Source organism: Phyllobates terribilis, unplaced genomic scaffold, assembly GCF_046119375.1.
Source record: "Phyllobates terribilis strain yellow unplaced genomic scaffold, ASM4611937v1 Scaffold_13__5_contigs__length_258822181, whole genome shotgun sequence".
NCBI classification, from domain to species: Eukaryota; Metazoa; Chordata; class Amphibia; order Anura; family Dendrobatidae; genus Phyllobates; species Phyllobates terribilis.
In genome coordinates this window covers 245,945,490-245,968,402 of record NW_027362773.1, presented here as the reverse complement: position 1 = coordinate 245,968,402, position 22,913 = coordinate 245,945,490, and positions in this window count along the sequence as shown.

The following is a 22,913-nucleotide window of genomic DNA, read 5'->3' as shown; positions in this document are numbered from 1 at the left end:
CAATAACTGCATTGCTGATTTTTGTTCATTCTGTGTGTGAAAAATCTGAACAAAAAATGATCAAAAAATATTATGTACCCGAAAATGGTAGCAAAACATTTTTCAACTTGTCCCACAAAAACATAAGCCCTCATAGTGCTCTGTTTGCAAAAAAAATAAGAAGTTACAGTTCTCAGACTTAAAAAGCCTACTTTTTTTAAAAAAGCATTTTTAGTTTGTGATAGCAGCAAAACATAAAAGAAAAACATATAAATCTGGTATCGCAGTAATCGCACCAACCCTAAGAATAAATCCGCCTTATCACTTATACTGCACGAGGAATGGCATAAAAATAAAAATTAGAACTATTCTTGTACTGCTGTCTATTTGTTCATTCTACCTCCAAAAAATCGGAATAAGGCTCAGCTCACATTTATCCTGCTCCCTCCGCTGAGCGCTTATCTCAGGGTTTCCGTATAAATTCCCCAAAAACACGATTCAGACAACACCCCTGATGGAACCACTCACTTATGAGGCAGATGGAGTCACTTTGGACTGGTCTCTGTTCCGGCGGTGACCCATCATTTTAGGTGTCTTTTTAGTGCACAAGTGTAGTAGACCACAGATCTGTCCAAGCCTAAAAAGATGGCTACCACCAGAGAAGACATTAAACGGAGTCCAAAGTGTCTCCATCTGCCATATTATGGTGGGTAGTTCCATTGGGGCTTTTGTCTTAATCAGGACAAGAAACCCCGACGTTAGCGCTCAGCATAGAACACAAGAAGACAATCCCAGCCTTATTCTGGAAGTGTCAAAAAATATTATGTACTCCAAAATGTTACCAATAAAAACCCTAATCTATCCTGCACAAAACCAGCCCCCATTCAGGTCTGTCATGTGTCACTGGAACTATAGGGGTTTCCCATGTTACTGGTAGAACAAAGACTCTAGAAAAGCGACATGGCTCCGGCTCCCTCAAATAAAATCCAGTGAATTCTGTGCTCTAAAATCCAAATCTCGCCATCCTTCTGAGCCTATTGTGCCTAAACTGCAGTAAGCAGCCACATGTTTGGTATTGTTGTAGTGGGGAGAGAGCGCTTAACAATTTACGGTATGTGTGTCGCCAGAAACACAAGCTGGGTACAATTTATGGGAGCACTACACTGTATAGGGGCACAATGTATGGGCATTAAACTGGCATATTTGCAATTCTCCAGAGAAAAAGCCTGGTGTGGATGTTTCAAAATAGTCACTACAGCCGTAGATGCATTCATTGAAAGGTGCAGTTTCTACAATAGGGTCACTTTTGGGGTTTTTCCTGATGTTTTGGCACCTTCAGAGCTCCGGAAATGTCGCACGCAAACTATTTAAGCAAAATATGTGCTCCAAAAGTCAAATAGCGCTCCTTCCTTCTCAGCCCTGACGTGTGGCCAAATAGTAATTTCAGACATGTTTGGCAGCATCGCGTTCGGGAGAGCTTGCGTAACAAATTATGGTTTCTGTTTTTACCTATTATCAGTTGTGAAAATTACAAATTTGAGGCTAAAACAACATTTTCGTAAAAAAAATGAAAAAGTTCCATATGACGATCTAATGTTATCAAATTTTGTGTAGTACATGTGGGTTCAAAATACTCTCCATACCGCTGGATAAAATCTTTGAGGGGTGTAGTTTCCAAAATGGTCACTTGTGGAGGTTTCCACTGTTTAGGTACATCAAGGACTCTCCAAATGCAACATGACGCCTGCAGACCATTCCATCAAAATCTGCATTCCAAAACATCACTCCTTCCCTTTCGAGCCCTGCCGTGTGGCCAAACAGTAGTTTTCCGCCACATATGGGGTATTGGCGTACTCTGGAGAAATTGCTCAACAAATTATTGAGTCCATTTCCTCCTGTTACCCCTGTTAAAATAAAAAAATTGGGGGTAAAAGTACATTTTTGTGGGAAAAATGTGATTTTTTTCATTTTCACAGCCCTAATAATAATAATAATAATAATAATAATAATAATAATAATAATAATAATAATCTTGCTATTAATATAGCTCCAACATATTCCACAGCATATTCTGCAGCACTTTACAACTCAGACAATTTACAGACATTATTGGCACTGTGCTCATTGGGGCTCACAATCTACATTCCCTACCAGTGTGTCTTTGGAATGTGGGAGGAAAACGGAGAGCCCGGGGGAAACCCACGCAAACACGCTACATTATAAACTTCTGATCAAGATGCTCACCACCCATCTATATAAATTCCTTGAGGGGTCTAGTTTCCAAAATAGGGTACTTGTGGTGCGGTCCACATAGCGTCCGCTCTCGATTCAAGACATTTGTGCGTTCAAAAAGTAAAACAATACTCTTTTCTCTCCCAATCCTGCTGTGCGACCAAACACAATAGTTTTCCCCCACACATGGGGTGTCGTCATACTCAGGAGAAATTGCACAACAAATTTTGGGTTAATTTTCTCCTGTTACCTTCTGAAAATAAAAAAATTGTGGCTAAAAGTAAATTTTTGAGGGAAAAATGGGATTTTTTATTTTCACGCCTCTACGTTATAAACTTCTATGAAGCACCTGGGGGTTCAAAGTGCTCACCACATATCTAGATACATTCCTTGAGGGCTCTAATTTCCAAAATGGGGTCACTTGTGGTGGGGTCCACTGTTTAGGCACATCAGGGGCTAGGGGCTCTTCAAACGCGACATGGCATCCGCTCTTGATTCCAGACATTTTTGAGTTCAAGAAGTCGAATGGTGCTTCTTCCTTTCTGAGCGTTGCCGTGAACCCAAACAATAGTTTTCCCCCACATATGGGGTATCGGCGTTCTCAGGAGTAATTGCACAATAAATTTTGTGGTCTATTTTATCCTTTTACCCTTGTAAAAATAAAAAATGTGTAAAATTTTTGTGAAAAAAAGTAAAATGTTAATTTTTTCCTTTCACATTGCTTTAGTTCCTGTGAAGCACCTGAAGGGTTATTACACTACTTGAATGTGGTTTTGAGGATTTTGAGGGGTGCAGTTTTTATAATGGTGTAACTTTTGGGTATTTTCTGTCATAAAGACCACCCAAAGTCACTTCAAATGTGATGTGGTCTCTAAAAAAATGGCCTGGGTGGAAGTAAATGCTTAAAGTTGAATGGAAGTCAGGAGAAGCAAAGAGATAATTAGACATCAGGTTGAAGCTCAGCCAAAAAGATAATGAATTTGACTCCTGGCAAACGTGTTAACAGAGAACTAAGCTTACTTAATACTCAGAAAGCTGCCAAGTCTACCAAAATAACCAAGCATGGGCTAGAGCATAGGAAGTCAGCATTAGGAGAAGGGAGCAAGGCCCAGAGCTGGAGCTGAGACAGGTGAGTAACAGTATGTTTATAGATCATTGTTTATATTCATCATTCACATAACTCACGTCAAGCAATGTTTTTTCTTAAATTTGGAAACTTGGTAATATAGTATACCAACAGAGATTTAAAACGTGTGGTCATTGTGTAATAACAGAGGATTGTGTTAACTCTAATCTTTTGCAATAATTCCCCACAATGCTCTTTGTGAATACAGAAATTGTGCAACCATAGTTCAGTGTCACCCAGACATTTTGTTTTGACAATGGGAATCCTATTAATTTAAAGAGGTTGTCCTTAGGATAAGTCATCAATGTCTGATCGGCCGGGGTCCGACACCCGGCACCCTCGCTGATCAGCTGTTATCGGTGTCAATGGGGGCAGTCTCTGACCGGAAGTACTCACTTGCCAAGTTGCTCCGTCTACTTGTAGTGGCCACCACAGGGGACTGCCCATCCACCACCTATTGATTTGAATAGGAGTTGGATGTGCAGTACCAAGTCCTGGCCACTACAAGTAGATGGAGCAGCTCGGCAAGTGACTAATTATCCCCCATCGCCAATAACAGCTCATCAGCGAGTTTGTCGGGTGTCGGACCCCAGCCAATCAAACACTGATAACCTATCTTAAGGATAGGTCATCAATGTAAAAGTTGTGGACAACCTCTTCAAGGAAATTTATACAATCTGGGAATGTCTTGCTAAAATTTAAAATATATAGAATGGACGTCAGTTACTAAAATTATTTGCAAGAGAAAGAACTATTACCAGAACCAGATAATTTTGTCTGTTTCCACCACCATAGCATGAGCTATGCTATAACAGGCAAGGGAACAAATCAGACAAGGGGACAAACCGATCAGACATTGATGACCTATGTAATGCAGGTGTCAGAATGCAACGCACAGAGACACAAGACGATAACAGTCAGGGGTTGATATAACCACTTTATATGTATAACGGTTATTCTACAAAGGGGGTTAGTAGCAAGGGTAATAAACAGCAACTTGGAATAGCAATGAGAAATATTTCAGTGAATAACAGTGCAGTCCTTTGCAACAGTGTGATGCACCCAGTCGTGGGAGACACCACGTGAGTTCTCTTTCTCTTTATATGGCCATAGCGGGGGTCACTGGCTCTTCCCGCTAGGCCACAAGTCTCTTTCAGATAAAGTCTATCAGATCCCATTTAGCATCCCACGCAAAAAATGCCCCCTCCCAACCTGAGATCCTAATCCCAACTGTCCCCTGTACCGTAGGTGAGAGTTGTAAGTGATGGCTCTGTTCACTTGCGCGGTTCCTCGGCTCGCAGTCCTCTCTCAACTCTTCTCGGCTTGACCGTTGATGGTAGTCTCTCACACTTGGGGGAAGGGAGTCCTGACCTCTGCTCTTGACAGGCGGCGTCGGATCCCGGGAACTTACTCAGTGTGGGGCGTAGGTCCTGACTCTGACCAACATGCGCAGGGTTCAGGGGGGATTTTGCGAGGAGTGCGGAGCCTCTCAGGCGATGTCCAACTCTGGTGCAGAGCAGCTCTCTGACTGAAGCCTGTCGCGCTGGGCTCTTCTGTCCCTCTGGAGCATGTCTGCTCCACTCTGCAGCTTGGCCCCAAAATTCTCTGGCTGCAGCATCTCCTGCAGTGCACATCCGCACCCTGCGCTCTCTTGGCGCCAAAAAGCCCCTGCAATCTGGCACACAGTGCCTTTATACCCAAGAAACTCTCTGGGTCACAAGATCAGGTCCATCACACAAAGTTTATCCTCCAGCAAACATGCTACACAACATTTGGTTCCTGCTAACACAATTCTTCGTTTCACTTTCATTTTCAGTTTGTTCCAGCAGAGGGTGGTGTTTGCTTATGACTCGCCCCCTGGGCCGTGGGGCACTCGGAGCCGGGGCAACAGGGCAATAATGGGGGTAGTAGTGGCAACCCGGCCCGTGGCTCAGGGTGGTCAGACCAAACGTTGTGGGAGTCTATTTGTAGGGTTTTGAATGTCCGACTACGTCACCCGTGGATTGCGGTCAGGGTTAACTGCCGCTGCAGTGCAGACTGCTGGGGCAGATGTAGGTGTGCAGCACTAAGTAGTATAACTCCCCACGGGAGGAGTGTGGCCCCAGGGCAGTATATAGATGGATGATGGAGGGGATGATTCCGATTGCAATAGCCAGGAGACGTAGGCCTCTTAAACAGTTCAGGGTCTTTATTAGAACAGGTGAGATGACCCAAAATCAGTCCCGGCTAGGAGGGGGCCTGGATGTCTGAGAACAAGTGGGAAGCTGGCCCTGGTCAGGGTGAGGGTGAAGGCCTACCATATTCTCTGCGCTCTTTCTGGCTATTTCCCTCCTGGTGGTGTAACAGCCCACGTTCCTGAGCTTGGCGTGTCTTCTCGCCCGTATGGCTTGCAACTTGGGTACCTTTCTATTCTTGGCCTGGTGCAGCTTTGCTGGTCCCTTCTGCTGTGGCGGAACCTCCGGGCTTCTTAGGCCAAGGGACATACAATCCCCTGCGGACTGGTTATTTGCTGTAGGACTTGGAATCCTAACAGCCTCGGACACCAAAGTCCGGTAGTTCAGTTTCTCTCTCAGCCAGGACAGGCTCCCCTCGCCTTCCGTCCCTGGCTCATGGCTCTTCTACTGCCACTCGTCCTCCTCAGCCTCAGCTGAACTGGCTCTCCCTTCTCTGGGACACCTCTCACTCCAGAGACAGGTCGTCCAGAACTCTCTAACCCTGCCCCCAGTTCCAGCTTTTATAGGTGTAGCCTGCTCCCCCTTCTGGCCTGGGACAGGAGGTGCTGCATGCTAATAGTCCCTGACCAGAGAACCCCCCCCCCTTGCTCTCAGACACAGCTTTATTATACATTTGTGGCATCCAGGCCAGGGTGACACATTCCCCCCTAGTAAAATTTAGTACTCCGGGACTAAACAAGAAACAAGAGTAATATGCATGACCATAAAAACATTATTAGGCAAGTGTGGTCTGTGACCGGGTGTCCATTTCACCAACAACAACGGGGAGCTTTAACCAGTTGGGGGGGTCTGCCATAACCCCAAGTCTTTGGCAGTCCTTGTTCCTTCCGTTGGTTAAGCTCCAAACGTATTTACAGGAAAGTCTCGGTTACTCACAGTTCATAACCTGTTAGTCCATGTATTTACTGAAAGCAACTGAGAAAACCCCGTAGTTACTGGTCATGCGATTACATTTTAAACAATTCAACATTTTGCAGGCTATTTACATTTGCTATCACACCCTACACTGTCCAGCGAGCTGGTATTTTCCCCTTAGTGCTCCGGGCTGACCTACGTAACCCACTGTCTGGTGGTGGTCTCACCTGGTTTTTCTCACTAGCGCTCGGGGTGCAATCACTGGCTAGACTTATAGGCAGGGCAGGCAGCTGTCTGCGGGTCCTCTGGCTTACCGCAGGCATGGCAGGCTCACTGTCAGCAGAGGGTTGATTCTCCTGGGCTGCTGGTACAGGCTCTTCTGCCTCTGGAGCTGCTTGCTCTTCGTCACTTTCCTGCTCTGGTGTAGGTTGTTGCTGAGTCGGTTGCAGGAAATGCAGGACGGGTACCACTATGGCATCATTTATTCGAGTCCAGGACTGCGGGAACTCCCCAAGAACTGTGCTGATCATCTCTTCCTTGTCCTCTGCGGGTTCAAGGTCACTTTGGTCCTCTTCTGCACTCTGTAGTTGCTCGGGGCACCTCTTTAGGTGGTCTCTGGAGATGGTACTAGTGGTTTCTCCTCCATCCTTGGTGATCACGCACACCTTCGGGTTGTCGTGATCAGACTGCAGTACTGTGTAGGGTTCCCTTTCCCACTGGTCGTCCAGCTTGTGTAGCCTTCTCTTTCACTTCAGGACCTGCTCACCAGGTTCTAGGGGACCAGCAGGGGCATGTTGGTTGAAGAGCCTCTCTTGCTTTTCTCTAGCCTGGACCAGGCTCTTCTCCACACTCTCTTGTACCTTCTTGTACTGCAGTGGCCTTTCTGTATCCCAGTCCGCCTCCGGGGAGGTGACCTCGGGCGTTAGGACTCCCATCTCCAGGTCTATGGGCAGCTTACCTGGTCTGACTCGCATCAGGTAAGCCGGGGTGCAGTTTGTAGCATTCACCGGGATATGGTTGTATAAGTCTATCAGGTCCGGCAGTTTTTCTGTCCACAGGCTGCGTTCCTCCAGGGGCAACGTCTTCAGGAGATCAATGACTATATTGTTCATTTTCTCACACATCCCGTTGGTTTGTGGGTGGTAAGGCGTTGTCCGAATCCTCTTACAGCCATAGAGGTTGCAGAACTCTTGGAAGATTTTAGCCTCGAACGCTGGACCCTGGTCTGTCAGGACCTGTTCCGGATACCCGTGTGGGCGGCAGAAGTGTTGTTGGAAGGCTCTGGCCGCCGTTTGAGCTGTCAAGTCTTTTACAGGGACCACCACTAGAAATCGGGAATAGTGGTCCACGATTGTCAGGGCATAAACGTATCCTGACCGGCTTGGAGCCAATTTGACGTGGTCCAGAGCTACCAGCTCAAGAGACTGCTTGGTGACGATGGGCCTCAAGGGTGTCTTCTGGCTAGTGCGGTCCTTCCTCCTTAGATTACAAGGGCCACAGTCTCTGCACCACTTCTCTACAGCCCCTCTCATGCCGATCCAGAAGAACCGTCCTCTTAGCAGGAACTCCAGTTTCTTCCAGCCGAAGTGCCCCGCTCTGTCATGGTAAGCCTCCAGGACCATAGCTGCATCTCGCCTTGGGACCACGACTTGCCAGGTCAGCTCGTGCGTCCGGTGGTTGACGAGTCTCCTGCACAGCTTACCTTCATAGAGGAACAGCCTGCTCTTCTCTTTCCATAGCAGCTTGGCTTCCTCTGGAGCATCCGGATCTAGACGGGCGTCTTCCCGGGTCAGCAGGTCTTTCACCATGCGGATTGCAGGGTCACTATCTTGGATCTCGGCCCAGCTGTGGTGAGGTAGGGGATTGATCATGATGGTTGTTAAGTCTTCCTCCTTCACGCGGTGGGAGTATTGAGAGGCTCCATACCGGTGAAACGCAGGGAGTTCTACCTCCTCCAGCTCTTCTGGGTCTTCGCCTCCGTCAGGTAAGTGAGGCATTCTTGATAGGGCGTCAGCATTGGCATTGGTTCTGCCTGCCCGGTACTTGATCGTGAAGTCATAATTCGAGAGTCGCGCCATCCACCGCTGCTCTAGGGCACCTAGTCTTGCATTGTCCAGGTGTGTCAACGGGTTGTTGTCCGTGTACACGGTGAACTTTGCGGAGGCCAGGTAATGCTTAAACCGTTCTGTGATGGCCCACACCACTGCCAAGAATTCCAGCTTGAAGGAGCTGTAATTCTCCGGGTTTCTTTCAGTGGGCCTCAGCTTCCGGCTGGCATACGCGATCACCCTTTCTCTGCCCTGTTGGTTTTGTGACAGTACGGCTCCCAGCCCCACATTACTGGCGTCTGTGTGGAGGATAAAAGGCTGGCCATAATCGGGGTAGGCCAGGATCTCATCCCCCGTGAGGGCCATCTTCAACTGGCGAAAGGACTCCTCTTCCAGCTTGTACCACTTGAAGGGTGGCTTTTGACTTCTGGATTTGGATTGACCTATCAGGAGGTCCTGCATTCGAGCTGCCATCTTAGTGAACCCGGGGATGAACCTTCGGTAGTAGCCTACCAAACCGAGGAACTGCCTCACTTCCTTGATGTTTGAGGGGCTTGGCCAGCTCTTGATTACTGTGACCTTGTCAGGGTTGGGGGCTACTCCTTCTGCACTCACCACGTGCCCTAGGTACTGGACCTTCGGTTTCAACAGGTGACACTTTGATGGTTTCACCTTCAGGCCATAGCCTGCTAGGGCTTCGAACACCTCTGCCAGGTGTTTTAGATGGTCCTCGTAGGTCTTCGAATAGACGATCACGTCGTCCAGGTAAAGTAGGACCGTCTCAAAGTTTCGGTGCCCTAGACAGCATTCCATCAGTCTCTGGAAGGTCCCTGGTGCATTGCAGAGCCCTAAGGGCATACAGTTGAACTCGCTCAGTCCCATCGGGGTGGTGAAGGCGGTCTTCTCCTTGTCAGCCTCTGCCACAGGAACCTGCCAGTACCCGCTAGTAAGGTCCAAAGTAGAGAAGAAGTTAGCTGATTTTAGGGTGGCCAAGGACTCCTCTATCCTAGGTAAAGGATACGCGTCTTTATGGGTGATACAGTCGATTTGTCTATAGTCCACGCACATTCTCATGGTACCGTCTTTCTTTTTTACCAGAACCAAGGTGGCTGCCCAGGGGCTACAGCTATCTCTAATGACCCCAGCTTCTTTCATTTCTCTTAGCATGCCCTTTGCGTTCTGATAATGTGCAGGGGGTACAGGTCTGTGCCTCTCTTTTAGTGGTGGGTGGCTCCCCGTGGGGATGTGGTGTTCCACTCCCTTTACTCGGCCGAAGTCTAGCGGGTGTTTACTAAAAATTCTCTCGTACTCCTGAACCACCCGGTAGACTCTGTGTTTTTGGTGCAGGGGAGTGGAGTCAGCACCCACGTGGAGTTTCTGGCACCAGTCCTCCTTTTGTTTCTGGGAGCCATTACCCTCCGCCTGTGGAGATGGAGGCAAAGGTAACACGGCCCTGATAGCTTTGTGTTCAACAGCAAACAGTTTGGCAAGTGTAGCGTACCTGGGTAAGTGTACCTCCCCCTCCCCAATGTTGAGAATGCGAACGGGCACCCTCCCATGATGGACATCAACCACCCCCCGGGCTGTCAAAATGGTGGGCCTGCTGTCTGAGTACACGGGTTCTACCATGGCTTGGTAGTCTCCGCCTCTCAACCCAATTGCAGTCCGACACCAGATCATCATTTCACTTTTGGGAGGCATGGAAATGGGGAATGGGTCACTCATTCTTACGCTACCGATCTCACCACCAGACAGTTCTACCTGCTGCGGTCTCATCAGAGCCTTTATCTCTTTGTTGAGGACTCTCTGTTGGCTGGAACTAACATTCATCGCTACCTGCTGCAAAATCATAATTACTTCTGAAAGACAGTTTTCAATCACGTTAGTACCCACAGTTATTTTAGGGTGACTCTCACGGCGATCAATGTCCACAATGATCACTCCCTGTGCCGTCAGTTCAACCTTAAAAATCTTGATGATCATCTCTCTGAACCCCACTTGCGGCACAGGTTGGCCATTGCTGGCGATGATGCTTAAGTCATCGTCTGGATAACGGGTTATATCCGCGTCATTCCAGTACCGCTTGAAAAGTACGTAGGGGATGGTAGTCACTTGAGACCCGGTGTCCAGCAGTGCACTCATGGGGATACCATCCAGCACTACGGGTAAGACTGGGCGTCCCCCCACGTACTTATCACGCCAATTAGACGGGCCTGGTGACCTTATGCCTGGGGGTTGGCCCTCTCCCCCAGGTTGGGCCCATTTAAAGTACAGTACCTTGCTAGGTGTCCTGGCTGACTGCAACGGCGGAAAATCGGCTATCCATCCTCAGTGTAGCGGTCGGCGGGCCTCCCTCTGAACGGCGGGATCCTCCTTTGTAGACGCCACGGGACATCCTCCGGACTGAAAGCCAGCTTGATGGGTCATGACGGGTCCACCTGTAATGACTGTATGGTCCTGGTCAATGCAGCAACACTTCTGGTTAGTTCCTGGACCTGATGGTGCAGGTCTGCAGGCGGGGATGGGCTTGAGACCTGCGCATCAGCCCCAGAAGGTCTGCAGGTTAGGGCGCTGCCCCCTGGTGGTAAGTAATGGCAGGGCGCCGGGAAGTTACAGCGCCACTTGGTGGGGGTTCTCGGAGCACCTGGATGGCCCTATCCTTGAACTGCGCAAAAGTCAAATCGGGTTTCTGTAGGGCCATGAGGCGCAGCTGGGTCCTGTGGGCGCTGGACAGCAGACCTTCTATGAACTGGTCAGTTAACAGCTTATCGGTGTCCTGCATGCTACCAGGGTCAGCTTGTTTGATAGCTCTCAGGGCTTCTTGCAGGTTCAAGGCATAGTCTCTGATACTATCCTGGGCTCGCTGCTTACAGCCATAGAACCGCATTTTAATTTCTGCTGAGGTACGGGTATCAAAGGTACTCCGCAGCCGGGTCAGAATGTCCTTTACAGTCCTTTTCTCCTCATCTGACCATGATTTCACTTCCTGCTGGGCTGCACCGGTTAGCTGCCCCGTCAGAATGCTCACTTTCTGTTCTTCTGTCAGGGGATAAACTTTAAATAAACTGTGCAGTCTTTCCTTAAAGTCAGTTAACGTATGGGATTCCCCTGAGTATTGGGGCAGCCAGGCTGCTCCGGGGATGTAGGGCATGGAGAACGGCATCACCGCTGCTGCAGCCACGCTGGTGGTAGAAGGTCCCTCCGCGTCCGTCATCTTCCTCCCCCCTAGTTAAGCATGGCCTACCTTCCGACGATCCTCTTCTGTAGGCCGCGGCTCCGCTGGTGCTGCTCCGGACGAGGACCTTGCGTCGCATCCTGGTGACATCAGCGTCGCTCTCTCTCCCTTCCAGGACCTTGCACAGCGTCGGTGCGGAGGGCGGAGCTTCAGGTCTCACGCGGTTTGGACGTCCACGCACCTCTTCTTCCCGCGCGGCGTCCTGCAGATGGCGTCCGATGGCGGGAAAACGGCTGAAGATGGCGGGAAACTGCTGAAAATGGCGGGAAACAGCTCTGGGTGACGGGAAACCTCCTTCCCAAGGTACGCAGACAGTCTTTTCAGGCACGCAGTACCCGTTTGAGGCGGATTGGTCAGTATCCTGCCGACTACGCCAAAGCTGACTCGCCCCCTGGGCCGTGGGGCACTCGGAGCCGGGCAATAATGGGGGTAGTAGTGACAACCCGGTCCGTGGCTCAGGGTGGTCAGACCAAACGTTGTGGCAGTCTATTTGTAGGGTTTTGAATGTCCGACTACGCCACCCGTGGATTGCGGTCAGGGTTAAACGCCGCTGCAGTGCAAACCGCTGGGGCAGATGTAGGTGTGCAGCACTAAGTAGTATAACTCCCCACGGGAGGAGTGTGGCCCCAGGGAAGTATATAGATAGATGATGGAGGGGATGATTCTGATCGCAATAGCCAGGAGACGGAGGCCTCTTAAACAGTTCAGGGTCTTTATTAGAACAGGTGAGACGACCCAAAAACAGTCCCGGCTAGGAGGGGGCCTGGATGTCTGAGAACAAGTGGGAAGCTGGCCCTGGTCAGGGTGAGGGTGAAGGCCTACCGTATTCTCTGCGCCCTTTCTATTTCCCTCCTGGTGGTGTAACAGCCCACGTTCCTGAGCTCGGCGTGTCTTCTCGCCCGTATGGCTTGCAACTTGGGTTCCTTTCTATTCTTGGCCTGGTGCAGCTTTGCTGGTCCCTTCTGCTATGGCGGAACCTCCGGGCTTCTTAGGCCAAGGGACATACAATCCCCTGCGGACTGGTTATTTGCTGTAGGACTTGGAATCCTAACAGCCTCGGACACCAAAGTCCGGTAGTTCAGTTTCTCTCTCAACCAGGACAGGCTCCCCTCGCCTTCCGTCCCTGGCTCGTGACTCCTCTACTGCCACTCGTCCTCCTCAGCCTCAGCTGAACTAGCTCTCCCTTCTCTGGGACACCTCTCACTCTAGAGACAGGTCTTCCAGAACTCTCTAACCCTGCCCCCAGTTCCAGCTTTTATAGGGGCAGCCTGCTCCCCCTACTGGCCTGGGACAGGAGGTGCTGCATGCTAATAGTCTCTGACCAGAGAACCTCCCCCTTGCTCTCAGACACAGCTTTATTATACATTTGTGGCATCCAGGGTGACACATTTACAGTTACTTAGTTTCTCTTGTCCATCTCTCTACACCTATACCGAGGATAGGTCATCAATGTAAAAGTAGTGGACAACCTCTTTAAGATCCCTCTGAGCAATACTAACAATCAGTGTTTTATTGGTTCACAGTGAAAGATAATTCTCTGATAGTCCAGGAACTGAAAAAAAGTAATAAGCTCTAAATACTACAACAGTTACAGGTCCCCAAGGTTCAATCAGAACTCAAACCCAATTGGGGTTTTCTTCTGAGCTAATTGCTTGTCAATGTTTTAATATTTATCAATTCATAAAAAGTTCCTATTATCAGACTAAAAATGGACAAACCAAACTCCCACCCTAACGCTTCCTTTTGAAGTCTGGTCCCGACGGGATGGTTTCTGCCACCTCCAGGGTTGGTTAGGATACTTCTTCCTTTTTAGATCTTCAATGGCCTGTGTTGGGCCCCTCTGGTTTATTGTAGCAGTGGCATTCTGGAATATCTCAATATTCATATTTGCTCCTAAAGTTGGTGTGACAGTGACATCTTCTGGACCTGTAGTCTACTCTCCACCCTCAGGAGTTCTAACTTTAGTGGGTTAATAATAATACTGATAATAACACTGTGTGTCTCGTCCAGTTGCCCATTCTCCACTCCTGACAGGGAACCCCGACTCCACCTGAGAGCACTGCATTGGCTGTTACTTTTCTTCAGCAGTTTCTTTCTCCCAATTTTCTATGTGTTCAATTGTAGTGGGTTACCCACACTGATAACCAGCCTTTTCAGCACCAGTGCTTCATGACTGACACAATCTTTCCCAGGTATAAGATATGGAGATTAGGGGATAGGAATCTCCTCTTCACAAAACTCCAAATCACATAGACGTTATCCACCGAATCAAACTTCTGAAGGAACCTGAAGCCTCTCTGAATGTTGATCTCCATTACTCGGCCTACGGAGTACTGGCCTTTAGCCTTTATTTCCTACGTTAGTGGACCAGTCATCTTCTGACTGTCAGAACAGTGTCTAATAATAATAATCTTTTTATTTATATAGCGCCAACATATTCCGCAGCACTTTACAATTCAGACAATTTACAGACATTATTGGCACTGTCCCCATTGGGGCTCACAATCTACATTCCCTATCAGTATGTCTTTGGAGTGTGGAAGGAAAACTGAGAACCTGAAGGAAACCCACACAAACACTGGGAGAACATACAAGCTCCTTGCAAATGCTCTCCTTGGTGGCATTTGCTGGATGGCAAAATGCAGCAGCACACTATAGAATTGTTTTTGTGCATACAGTTTGTGAAATTAGACTAGAAAAACAAATATGCAAAGTTAAACTTGTATTTATTTTATCTTATTTAATGGCTTTTGGCTCAATCTCTAGCCATAGCGACTTGATGGATGAACACTCTGCAGAAGGATCAATCTTATGCAAGCTTAGATAGGTCCACCAGGGTCTTCTCCGATGTTATCTTGATAGCATCAAGCAATCAGATTGTTGGTCTTCCTCTTCTCCTTTTTCCTTATATTCTTCCGACCATGATGTCCTTCTCCAGTGATTGCTGTCTTCGTATGATTTGTCCAAAGCAGGCAAGTTGTAGCTTGGTCATCCTTGCTTTGAGTGACATGACTGGCTTGTTTTATTCCTAAAATTGATTTGTTCTTCTTGCCATCCATTTCTAAGGCATTGATTCTTCTTATTCGCACATGTTGTGTTTTTGCTGCATTTTTTATGCAAATTAAAAGCCGCGTTTTACAGTACAGCAAAAGCTATGAGACTTCAGAAATCTCTTGCACACACATTGTTTTTTTTCCTGACTGAATTGGAAATCAGCTGCTTTTTTGAAAACTGCACCATGTCAATTCTAGAAAACAATGAGTAAATGCAAAAAAAAAGCAGTAACAATGCAGCAAAAAACATTGCCATCAGGTTTGCTGAGTTTTTAGTGAAAAAAGCATGTACAGAAGGATGTTAATTCCATTTATTTTTGTGATTTCCTCAACTTTAAACCAAAATGTCTCCTCACCTAAGAATGTAAAGAGAGGAGAGAACAAGGCGCAATGGGTGACTCAGTATTGCAATTGTTAGAGGGGTGTGAGGATGGCTACTAACCTTATGAAGTTGTGCACCTCTGCACAACCCCAGTGTAAAGCTCCACAAGCTCCGCTCTGTTGGTGGCTGTCATCTATTTTCAGCGGCGTTCACAGATCCTGATCTCTCGGTGGTGGATCACGTGGTCAGGTTAGTTGCATGTAACGCCGAGATGGACGCCCAGCTTCACCAACACCCCCGGCAGCGTTCCGGAGGGGTTAGGGCAGCGCAGCTTGGAAAACCAGGGTAGTGATTCTAATTAAATTCCTCCCACAGGTGAAAGAACAATAAGTTAAAGGCAGCTCTACCGCACCCCAACAGGGGGAAAGGGACAATAAATGGATATGAATAGCGGTACCAGAGCGCCAATAACAGGGCAAAAATATTAAAAGGACTGATTTATTAATATACACACAACGCGTTTCGGTGGACACAGCCACCTTCATCAGGTGTGACAAGCAGCAAACAATTGATCCTTATATACATTTGACTAGGTATACAATTACTTAAAAGGGGCGGGGCCAGATACAGAGTAATACCTCTATATTAACCCCTTGAGTTCATATATGCTCAATAGAGTAAAAAGGATTGTTATAAAATAATGCCTAATGAAGCATATAGGGTTCTTATAAAAAGGATTCGCTGTAAAAAAACAACAACTTGTGAATCCTATAATCTTAATACTTCATAGGATATATTGTCATCTACCACCCTATATTTTAGATTATATAAAAAAATAATAATAATTTTTACATACAACATAAAACAATGCATAAATATAAAGTATAAAATTACAATCAGTTTCTATCATTATAATTAGGAAAAGTAGACGAAGAAAGGAAAGAGAAAAAAAAAGAGAAAAAAAAAAAAAAAAAAAATTCCAAAAAAAAAAAATCCCCCCCCAAAAAAAAAAAAATAATAATAAAAAAAAAAATAAAAAATTTTTCTTTAAATTTTTTCTCCCTTCTCTCTCTCTCCTCCCTCCTCCCCTCCCTCTCTCCTTTCCCCTCTTCCCTCCTTCTCTCTCTCGTCCCCCCTCCTCCTCCATATAAAAGATATATATAATAAATTTGCTAAAATATGAAAACAATTATTTAAAAAGTTGTCTTTTCTATATTAAGGTTCAAACCTTCAGGAGACAAGGTTCCCATTTTGAAAATCCAATAATTTTCACGTGTAATGAGACGATTTAGTCTATCAGGGTGTGTATCAACTATATGATCAATGATAGTTAGTTTTAGGTTATTAGGATTTTTTTGATGTTCTTTTAAGAAATGATTAGAAACGCTATGTAGGGGAAAGCCGTTTCTAATATTTTGGCGATGTTTATTTAATCTGGAGTGCATTTCCTGGATAGTGCGGCCAATGTATTGCAGGCCGCAGGTGCACTGGAGCAGATAGATCACATATGAGGACTGACATGTAAGTCTAAAGCGAATGGGATATATCTCTCCAGTGACCGCAGAGACGAATGTTTTGGCTCCGTTATCAATGGATTGACAGCATAAGCATTTAGGGACATTACATTTATAACATCCATTATTGCTAATAGGAACTGAATGGTTCGGTCTTCTACCAATTGTTGTATTGCTAGGGGCTATATAGTTTCCTAGATTTTTACTCCTCCGATATATGACATGAGGAAATTCCGGTAAATGACCAGTTAATATTGGATCATTACTTAAAATGAACCAGTATTTTTTTAATAAACTGGATAACACTTGCGTAGGTTTACCATAGGTAGTAATCAGATTTAAACTGAAATCGCTGTATGGCTCTTGGCTGGTATTCTTGGATTTGTTGATACACAGGTTCTGTGATAGGGATCTAGTTTTCCCTAGATCCCTATCACAGAACCTGTGTATCAACAAATCCAAGAATACCAGCCAAGAGCCATACAGCGATTTCAGTTTAAATCTGATTACTACCTATGGTAAACCTACGCAAGTGTTATCCAGTTTATTAAAAAAATACTGGTTCATTTTAAGTAATGATCCAATATTAACTGGTCATTTACCGGAATTTCCTCATGTCATATATCGGAGGAGTAAAAATCTAGGAAACTATATAGCCCCTAGCAATACAACAATTGGTAGAAGACCGAACCATTCAGTTCCTATTAGCAATAATGGATGTTATAAATGTAATGTCCCTAAATGCTTATGCTGTCAATCCATTGATAACGGAGCCAAAACATTCGTCTCTGCGGTCACTGGAGAGATATATCCCATTCGCTTTAGACTTACATGTCAGTCCTCATATGTGATCTATCTGCTCCAGTGCACCTGCGGCCTGCAATACATTGGCCGCACTATCCAGGAAATGCACTCCAGATTAAATAAACATCGCCAAAATATTAGAAACGGCTTTCCCCTACATAGTGTTTCTAATCATTTCTTAAAAGAACATCAAAAAAATCCTAATAACCTAAAACTAACTATCATTGATCATATAGTTGATACACACCCTGATAGACTAAATCGTCTCATTACACGTGAAAATTATTGGATTTTCAAAATGGGAACCTTGTCTCCTGAAGGTTTGAACCTTAATATAGAGAAGACAACTTTTTAAATAATTGTTTTCATATTTTAGCAAATTTATTATATATATCTTTTATATGGAGGAGGAGGGGGGAGGAGAGAGAGAAGGAGGGAAGAGGGGAAAGGAGAGAGGGAGGGGAGGAGGGAGGAGAGAGAGAGAAGGGAGAAAAAATTTAAAGAAAAATTTTTTATTTTTTTCTTTATTATTATTTTTTTTTTTTTTTTTTTTTTTTTTTTTTTTTTTTGGGGGGGGGATTTTTTTTTTTTGGAATTTTTTTTTTTTTTTTTCTCTTTTTTTTTCTCTTTCCTTTCTTCGTCTACTTTTCCTAATTATAATGATAGAAACTGATTGTAATTTTATACTTTATATTTATGCATTGTTTTATGTTGTATGTAAAAATTATTATTATTTTTTTATATAATCTAAAATATAGGGTGGTAGATGACAATATATCCTATGAAGTATTAAGATTATAGGATTCACAAGTTGTTGTTTTTTTACAGCGAATCCTTTTTATAAGAACCCTATATGCTTCATTAGGCATTATTTTATAACAATCCTTTTTACTCTATTGAGCATATATGAACTCAAGGGGTTAATATAGAGGTATTACTCTGTATCTGGCCCCGCCCCTTTTAAGTAATTGTATACCTAGTCAAATGTATATAAGGATCAATTGTTTGCTGCTTGTCACACCTGATGAAGGTGGCTGTGTCCACCGAAACGCGTTGTGTGTATATTAATAAATCAGTCCTTTTAATATTTTTGCCCTGTTATTGGCGCTCTGGTACCGCTATTCATATCCATTTATTGTCCTCACCTAAGAATGACAGTAAGGATTTGTACAATTTAATTAAATTAATTTTGTGCGTAATATAAACATTGGCCGACCAAGGTGTGAAATTGAACAATACTTGACTAACTCAAGGGCCAATCAATGTGTGAAAGTAAACCATGTCCTACAAACTCAATGCTCTTCCAAAGTCATAGGTAAACTATTCCTAACCAATTCAACTCCCCCCCGCTGTTTTACATTTTTAATTGTGCATTTTTTCATGAACTCATGAACGTTTTTGTTCAGAAGAGTCACTATTTTTTCAGACATAAATATCTTTTTCCACTAAATAATTTGATAAAATTGCCCTTTTTTCCAAAAATTTTTTATGTTTTCACATATGTCTTGCATTGGTGGCCTAACACCTTGCATTGTTCATGCTTGTGTGCTGGAAGCAGAGCTGAACTTTGGGATCCTGAAAAACGCAGCAAGAAAAGCAGCAAAAATGTTGGCAAAATCTGCTTTTTGTCTGCAGCTTTTTTTACTGCTAAGAGAACAGGTTTTGGCTGCAGCAATAAAGCAATGTGTGAACATAGCCTTATGTCTTGTTTCTTTATTGTCCAGGGTTCGCATCTGTATGTTACCACGGAAAAGACCAAACTATCTACGAGCCATGTCTTCGTCATCAGTGGAATGTTCCTTGATTTGAAGACCTTGTCCAGTGACTTCATTATTGATTTGACCATAGCTATTTTCCTATTGACTACAGTCGCTGCTGCATCTGGAGCATTCATTGATCCGAGTAGATTGAAGTCCTTTACAACTTCCAGTTCGTCGTCGTCCATCTCAAATGTGTCCCAGTTGTACCAGGCAGTAGTCAATATCTTTGTCTTCTGTAGCAATCTCATGTTCGAGCTTTCTATCTTAGCACTCAGTAATAAGTCCATTCCATCTACGCTCATTGCTATCAATGTTGTGTTGAAACATTGTAACATGGGTATTGTAAGGCATCAATCAGTGCACACCAGCCATATTTCTCGGTATTTCTCAACTCAGCAGTTTATTAGCTCCATAAACCGTAGTTCACACACATAAAGTCCACGAGCCCAAGTGGCAGACCGGCCTACTTGGCTCTAATTACAGCCTTCTGCAAGGTAATACTAACACAATGTCCATATAAATGTCCATAACACAAGAGTATTACCTTCGCCGGCTTCAGCTGTAACAGTCCTCTTTATTACGCCACCGCTGTGGCACTACGGCTTCCCACACGTGGTCTCCAGCCATCACTCCCTTTAAGGCTTACTGGCGTATTACATATATCATACCCAGGCTTCACCCTCCAGGACGCTTGTGTGGCACTCCGAGGCTTACTGGCATCCCCCACACTCTCACACAGGGATCCAGGCTTCACCTCCACCGGAGTCCACCAGGCCTCACCAGGCCTCACACAAGCGGTGTTCCCCCACACACACAGGGAACAGCCTCGTGCCTCTCACACGGTGCCCACACAGGAGCTCCCAACAACCAGGAACTCCTACACACCGGAACACACCCACACAGGAACACACAGGGTTTATATATACTGCAGTACACACACACAGCCACAGATAGGACCTTAACTGTGTGCATAAGGACCTGTGTGATGTCACGGTCATGTGACCAGTCAGTTAAAGGGGAAGGTACATGGTCCTTTAAACACACTGAACCATTAAAGGGATGTCTGCTACATCACAGTATATATGTTGTTTTTCTTTAAAATATACTTCCCCTTGCCTTTTTTAAAAAGAAGGGCTTAACTAGAAATTATATCTAGATACACATCTGAAAAAACAACACCCACCAAAGGGCAGTGTTCTTTTGGGGCATGTACAGGTGTAAAAATAGACTACTAAAACAAGGGTGCAAAAATAAAAAAATTAACATTTTTCTAACGTGCATTTTTTGTGAGGTAGACAGTCACATTTAAATGTTGGAAGTTTCTTTTGTCTGTGTTAAAAAAAATTCCCTTAAAAAAAAAAAGGAATGCAATAAGTTTTCGCTTATCACTTGTCACTATCACAAGCCAACAAGCACACTTCCTCCGGTTTATTTTAGTTTTTCTCTCCAGTAAAAATATTGGACTGTCTTTAACTGCCTTCCTGGTTTGTTGTGCTTGAAGAATGAAGAAAAAAAAAGTATAATTCATAGGTAGCAAGGCGAGGTGTTATATATGATATATAAGGGATGAATCAATTCACACAAAGTCTGCTGCTGGCCAGTCTGCTTTCTCTTTCTACCTTTGTCAATTGAATCTATATATTGTTGACACACTACTACACCCATTTTTCTATCTTCAGTACTGCAGTAGTACATCACACTGAACAACTTGTCCGGTAGTATTCAGACAGTGCTCACTCTGGAAAACCATCCCTATCAATCATAAGTGGAGGAGGGGCTCCAATATGCAAAGGAGGAGGCATAATGGTGCACCAAACTTTTAGCCATCCTCCTCATTGGCATACTAATTAAAAGTTATTTTTTTCAGGCACTGTACAAGTAACAGGTACAATGCTAATATGGTTGTCATAGGAGCTGAGTCGCCTACAACACTGTACAGTTCATTTAAATTTATTCTGGGAGTGACAAACTCCCTTTAAGTGTATAGACAACTTGTCCAGAGGAGATCTAAGTGGTAGTAATTTGATTGTTCGTGGGAGAGGTGACATCCTGATAAGATTTCATGGCTAACGTCTGTATAGAAACTGTTTGTTTTCTTTTATAATAAGTGTTTGGTTAACTTAAAAGGGTTTGTGTGACTTGTGTGTTGTACACGCTGTCAGGGTTCACAGGTTTTGCCAGTGATAGCAGGTGGTCACATGACAACCAGTTTTCTATTTGTATACATGCGATCATGAGCCGACTAGAAGAGCTTAGCTTCAATCAATTCACCTCTATTGAGAGAAGCCAGGCACATCTAGTCGGATTGTGACCAAAAGTATGCAAATCGCATACTTGAGTTCATGTTATTGCGGACAATATCTGTGTCACGATTCAGAAATCTACAGTGACATAGAGTGACTGCAGACTTTAATCTGCAGACCGGACAACACCTTTAAGTTAAAGACATGGTGTACTAACATAGATGGATAGATGAAGAGATACTAAAATGGCTAATATAAAATTAAAAACTCATTGTTTAGAAATATATTATAGGGGTTGTCTCCATATGGCAATAGGGCTCTGAAATACCATGACTGGGTAGAGTGGTGGATTCATTTACTTTCTATTAAGACCATTATTTGTCTATAAGACTGCATGAGTTGGCTGGGTGCTGTAATGAATCAGCAGCACCCATGCATATCCACTGCTCCATTCTAAAGGGACATTTAAAACACCCGTTCTCTGGATCAATGATGGGCTTAGCACTTGGGCTTCTTGGCCATTATCTTGATAATTTGTTTAGTTGGGTGCAATGCCATTAATAGACAATACTGATAAAATGTGTAACACCTAATGGAATACCATTCAGTATGAGATATATAAGACAACCTGTCAGTAAGTTCAACACTCCTAACATATCCACAGTCATGGCCAAAAGTCTTGGCCCCCTCAAAATTGTTCGAGAAAATGAAATATTTCTCCCTGAAAATTATGCAACTACACATGTTTTGCTATACACATGTTTATTTCCTTTGTGTGTATTGGAACAAAACAAAAAATATGAAACAAAACACAAATTGGACATAATTTTACACAAAACCCGCAAAATGGGCTGCACAATATTGTTGGCACCCTCAACTTATTTGGTTGCACACCCTTTGGAATAAATAACTGCAATCAATCACTTTCTATAACGATCAACAAGCTTCTTACACCTCTGAAATGGAATTTTGGACCACTCTTCTTTTGGAAACTGCTCCAGGTCTCTCATATTTGAAGGGTGCCTTCTCCCAACAGCAATTTTAAGATCTCTCCACAGGTGTTGAATGGGATTTAGATCTGGACTGATTGCTGAATACTTCAGGACTTTCCAGGACTTGTTTTCTTCCATTTCTGGGTGTTTCTTGAAGTATGTTTGGGCTCATTGTCCTCCTGGAAGACCCATGACCTAAGATGCAAACCCATCTTTCTTACACTGGGCATTACATTGCGACTCAAAATCCTTTGGTGATCTTCAGATTTCATGATACCTTGCACACAGTTAAGGCATCCAGTGCCAAAGGCAGCAAAACAACCCTGAAACATCTTTGAACCTCCACCATATTTGACTGTAGGTAGTGTGTTCTTTTCTTTGTAGGCCTCATTTAGTTTTTGGTAAACAGTAGAATAATGTGCTTTACCAAAAAGCTCTATCTTGGTCTCGTCTGTCTATAAGATGCTTTCCCAGAAGTATTTTTAGCTTATTCACGTACATTTTGGTAAACTGCAG